This window comes from Triticum urartu, chromosome 2A (assembly GCF_056163025.1).
Source record: "Triticum urartu cultivar PI428250 chromosome 2A, HENAU_Tu73, whole genome shotgun sequence".
In the NCBI taxonomy this organism is placed as follows: domain Eukaryota; kingdom Viridiplantae; phylum Streptophyta; class Magnoliopsida; order Poales; family Poaceae; genus Triticum; species Triticum urartu.
The window spans coordinates 456,618,653-456,624,649 of record NC_141874.1 but is presented as its reverse complement, the minus strand read 5'-3'; the positions used below and the strand labels follow the sequence as shown (position 1 = coordinate 456,624,649).

General features: G+C 42.9%; 1 pseudogene; it reads left to right on the top strand.

The window, feature by feature from the left end:
* The first annotated feature begins 1,620 nt into the window (after nt 1–1,620).
* LOC147985444 (uncharacterized) lies at nt 1,621–3,507 on the top strand (annotated as a pseudogene).
* The last annotated feature ends 2,490 nt before the right edge of the window (nt 3,508–5,997 follow it).

Sequence of the window (5,997 nt, the reverse complement as noted above, 5' to 3'; positions counted from 1 at the left end):
CTCGGTCATGTTGAGCTGAAGAAATTAATTGTGACTAGATCCTGGTATATATGGTGGCAACGGAGGGAATATGTAAAGGAATCATATGTAGCATCACTAACTCGGTCGGCATTCAGAATTCAGGTTTTAACAAGTAATTTTGGTGCTGCACGTCACAAAGCTATCCCACATTATATAAGTTGGTGCAAGCCCCCGTAGAACATGTATAAGCTGAATGTAGATGCATCTTTCTTGGAAGATGGAACGGGAGGTGCAGGAGCTGTAATTTGTAACGATCTTGGAGAAGCAATTGCGGGTTCTTGTACACCTCTTAGTCACTTGTTTAATGCTTCTACGGCGGAAGCAAATGCCTTGCTGGAAGGACTCAAACTTGTAGACAGAATTGGATGTACTCCGGTAATTATGGAATCAGATTCTCTTAAGTTAGGGCCTGTTCTGAACTCCTCCCGCTCCATGCTTCTCAATCTCCAGGCAAGGGGCCGGACAGAACGCCTGGGCTCCGCGGAGTTAGCTTCCTGAAGCGTTGCGAGCCAGCAGTGTAAAAAGCTGAAGCTGCTAAAGCCCATCTTCACCAATTGGAGAAGTGAGGAGTTGGTAATAATTACGAGGGAATGCCACCGCTAAGTAAAAAAACGGTTCGTGAAACAATTCCCCCGACGCCTCTCGATGCCTGCCTCGCTTCAACTCTGTGCGAGCGCACGTGGCCAACCCTCCTCCATAGAAAGATGCAGTGTGGGGCCATATGGGCTGCCTCGAGCTGGCCCAAATTGGCGACCAATAGGCTAGTAGGCTCCCAGCTGGGCCAAATCGCTGGGAGAAGCTACAGGTGTTGCCGAACGGATGAAATCGCCAAGTGAAGTTAGAAGCTAGCTCCAGAAGCTAATTTTGTGGAGTTTGGGGAGCTGGGAGAGGTTCAGAACAGGTCCTTAGTCCAGGCCTTTAATGGGATAACTCCAGTCTTCAGCCCATACTCAGCGATCCTTGCAGAATGTTTTCAGATTGCAGAATGTATTGGTACAATCTCTTTGTAGCATTGTAACTGGGAAGCAAACATGGTGGCGCACAATTTAGCTAGACACACAGTTAGCACAAATTCTTTTGTTTTTTGGACTGATAATCCTCCTAGCTTTATTGTTTCAGATGTCATAAACAATGTAACTATGTTCAAAATTTAATAAAGTGCGCCACAAAGGCTTTCCCTAAAAAAACTGGGTCGGCCCACTAAGGCCCGTCCGGCGGCCCTTCAGAGGCCCAGGAGGCAGAGCACCCCTACATCGACCGTTCCAACAGGACCCTGGGCAGTCCACCTTGAGCACTCTGTGCCCTCCTGCCTTCCACCTCTCTCGCGCAGCAACAATGGCGGTTGGCGACTGGTCGACGGGACGGCGAGGATCGTGACGGCATGGTGGCACGAACAACTGAAGGTAATCACCTCCATGCCTCCTCGTCTGATGCCCACATTTTAGCTTGTGATTGCGCCACTATGGTTAGGGTTTTACCGAGATTTTGGGTGGTTTTGTAGGCCAAAAGATATGATTTTTGTGTGATTTAGCTGTAGATTTTGTTCGTACACAACAAAGATTAATTCGATTCGCCTTATTTGTCTATTTCAGTGAAATCATGGACCCAAGTGATATTTTGAATGCCTGTTTCCATTTGGGTGGCCAGTTCGTCCGAATTGGTCCTAATTTGCAATATGTTGGGGGAGAAGAAGCTTTGTCAGAGATAGAAAGGAACAAATTGTCGCCACAGGAAGCGAAGGGCTATGGCACTGAAGGAATCAATGAAGTTCTATTTTCTGGTTCCTCGTTCAGAACTTCTCAATGGCCTGATGTTTCTGAATGATGACAACAAGTGTGTGCAGATGGCAAATTATGTATGTGTTGGTGTAGTTGTAGATGTCTTTGTGGAGTACCATGGAGAAGAAGATAGTGCTAACAGTAGCAGTGGGAGTGACTTTGAGGATGAGATTGTGGCATTGACAGATTCTGAACCTGATCTTGTCATCAATGCTGTTGAACCTGCTGAGTCTGAGAATGATGTGCTCATCACTGATGAAATAGGTGTGGTCACAGAAATTATGAGCAGCCCATTGAAGCATAGAACAATCAATGCAAGGCCAAGTGAACATGCAGTTGCTGCAGGGCATGAAAATGTCGATCAACATCCAAATGTCAGTCAAATTGTAGTTTCTCAAGTGTTTGATCCAACTCAACATACAGTTGATGCAGCAAATCAAAACCAGGTTGGAGGTGCAGTTGCTAGTGGTAACAAATCAAATTTTGATTCAGAGGGTGATTTTGAGTACATTCCACATACCGATGAAAATGGACAAGATTCAGAGGTGGTGGAGCTAAGGAGGCATGCTAGAAAGTTCAAGAAAAGAATGAAACAGAGCAAGAGCTGGATTGGAAGAGATGCATCAGGTCCAGTACCAATTGAGCTTGTTGCCAACATGGAGCAACAAAAAGAACGAGAAGAAGAGGATTGGAAGTATGATTCTTCTGATGAGGATTACAGTTACGAGGAAGTTCTAATGGAGAGGTGGTTAAGAGAAAGAGCAAGTTTCCAAGGGATAACAATGGCAATGAGATACCACATTTTGCATTGTCCATGGTTTTCAGAAGCAAGAATCAGCTTTGCAAAGCTTTGAGAAGGTATGGTCTTGTTACTAAGAGGAGTATCAGGTTCATGAAATCAAAAAGTGACAGAGTTAGGGCCAAGTGTGGATGGGATGGATGCCCTTGGCTCATCTATGCAGCCAAAAGATCAAGAACATCTAGATTCCAAGTGATCACTTTCAATGATGAGCATGAATGTGCACAGAATAGGTGTAACAAGCTTGTCTGCTAAGTTGATTGCACAGAGGTATGAGCACTTATACTAGCTAATCATATGCAGAAAATATAAAGCATGAAAGCCATTGTATTGCAAGACATGTTTGTTGATGTTTTAACCTCAAAGTGCAAACATGCAAGGTCAATTGTGATGGACAGATTGATGAGTGGTATGAAGAATGACTATACCAAAGTGTTTTATTACCAATTGGAGTTGCTTAGGAGCAATCCTGGAAGCACTGTTTTGTGTCTGGATCGACAAACATGGACCAAAATATATTTTAGAGTTTCTATGTTTGCTTCAATGCAATGAAGTAAGGATTCAAGGCTGGATGAAGGAAAGTGATAGGCCTTGATGGATGCTTATTGAAAGCGGCAATGAAGGGTGAGCTCTTGTGTGTTATAGGTAGGCATTGCTAACAATTGGATGTATCCACTTGCTTGGGTTGTAGTTGAGCAGGAAACCAATGAAACTTGAAAATGGTTTATTGTGCTACTCATCAAGGATCTTGACATCAACAACAATGGAGCTGGTTGGGTGTTTATCTCTGATCAACAAAAGGGCCTAATCAATGCCATGAAGGACTATCTTCCAGCTGTAGAGCACAGGATGTGTGCTAGGCACGTATATGCTAACTGGATGAAGAAGCACAAAGCTCATGACTGGTAGAAAAAAAATTGGGTTGTTGCCAAAGCTTCCAATAAGCAAGATTTCAGCTATTACAAATCCAAGCTTGCACAAGAGACACCTGAAGGGGCTAACGACATGATGAGGACAGAGCCAATGCATTGGGCAAGGGCTTTTTTCCAGTGGATCAAATTAGAGTCAGTTGACAATAATCTGTGTGAGTCATTCAACCATGCCATTGTTGATGCTAAATTCTATCCAATTATTTCTATGCAAGAGAAGATTAGGAAGAAAATATTGGTGAATTCAAGAACAGAAGGAGAAGGGTGAGAAACTGACATGGAAAATATGCCCTCGCATATTTAAAAAGATCAAGAAATCTATTGCTTGGACACAATATATTGAGGTGCTTTGGAATGGAGAAAATGGGTTTGAAGTGAAGCATATCAATGGAAGGGGAAGACAGTACACTGTTGATCTTGTAAAAAGGACATGCTCCTATGGCTATTTGGTTGGTCTCCCTTGCCACCATGCCATTGGCGCTATCTACAAGTGTAAGAAGAAAATTGAAGATTACACTCATCCTTGCTACTCTGTTGAGGTGTTCAGAAAAAAATATGAGCCTGCTTGCTTGCAGCCTATAGAAGGGGAGGAGATGTGGCCTGTGTCTGCAAATCCTAGGCCTGAAGCTCCTGAATATGTGAGAATGCCAGGAAGATCTAATAAAAATGATAGGTGATGTCTACTACGCAACTTTATCCTTGTAGACGTTATTGGGCCTCCAAGTGCAGAGTTTTGTAGGACAGTAGCAAATTTCACTCAAGTGAATGACCTAAGGTTTATCAATCCGTGGGAGGCGTAGGATGAAGATGGTCTCTCTCCAACAACCCTGCAACCAAATAACAACGAGTCTCTTGTGTCCCCAACACACCCAATACAATGGTATTTTGTATAGGTGCACTAGTTCGGTGAAGAGATGGTGATACAAGTGCAATGTGGATAGTAGATATAAGTTTTTGTAATCTGAAAATATAAAAACAGCAAGGTAACTAATGATAAAAGTGAGCGAAAATGGTATTGCAATGCTTGGAAACAAGGCATAGGGTTCATACTTTCACTAGTGCAAGTTCTCTCAACAATGATAACATAATTAGATCATACAACAATCCCTCAACATGCAACAAAGAGTCATTCCAAAGTCACTAATAGCGAAGAACAAACGAAGAGATTATTGTAGGGTACGAAACCACCTCAAAGTTATTCTTTCTGATCAAACTATTGGGCTATTCCTATAAGTGTCACAATCAGCCCTAGAGTTCATACTAAAAATAACACCTTAAGACACACATCAACCAAAATCCTAATGTCACCTAGATACTCCAATGTCACCACAAGTACCCGCGGGTTTGATTATACGATATGCATCACACAATCTCAGATTCATCTATTCAAAACAACACAAAGAACTTCAAACAGTGCCCCAAAGTTTCTACCGGAGAGTCAAGACGAAAATGTGTGCCAACCCCTATGCATAAGTTCACAAGGTCACAGAACCCGCAAGTTGATCACCAAAACATACATCAAGTAGATCACATGAATATTCCATTGTCACCATAGATAAGCACATGCAAGACATACAGTAAGTGTTCTCAAATCCTTAAAGACTCAATCCGATAAGATAACTTCAAATGGAAAACTCAATCCATTACAAGAAGGTAGAGGGGGAAAAACATTATAAGATCCAACTATAATAGCAAAGCTCGCGGTACATCAAGATCGTGCCAAATCAAGAACAAGAGAGAGAGAGAGAGAGAGAGAGATCAAACACATAGCTATTGGTACATACCCTCAGCCCCGAGGGTGAACTACTCCCTCCTCGTCATGGAGAGCGCCGGGATGATGAAGATGGCCACCGATGATGATTTCCCCCTCCGTCAGGGTGCCGGGACAGGGTCTTGATTGGTTTTTGGTGGCTATAGAGGCTTGCAGCGATGGAACTCCCAATCTAGGTTTATTTCTGGGGGTTTCTATATTCATAGGAATTTTTGGCGATGAGAACAAGTCAGGGGGGTCCACGAGTCAACCACAAGGATGGAGGGCGCGCCCAGGGGTAGGGCGCGCCCTCCACCCTTGTGGAGGCCTCGTGGCTCTTCTGGCCCAACTCTTTTGCTTCGGGGGCTTCTTCTGGTCCATAAAAAATCACCATAAATTTTCAGCTCAATTGGACTCCGTTTGATATTCCTTTTCTGCGAAACTCAAAAACAAGGAAAAAATAGAAACTGGCACTGGGATCTAGGTTGATAGGTTAGTCCCAAAAATCATATAAAATAGCATATAAATGCATATGAAACATCCAAGATAGATAATATAATAGCATGGAACAATAAAAATTATAGATACGTTGGAGACGTATCAAGCATCTCCAAGCTTAATTCCTGCTCGTCCTCGAGTAGGTAAATGATAAAAACAGAATTTTTGATGTGGAATGCTACCTAACATATTTATCCATGTAATTTCTTTATTGTGGCATGA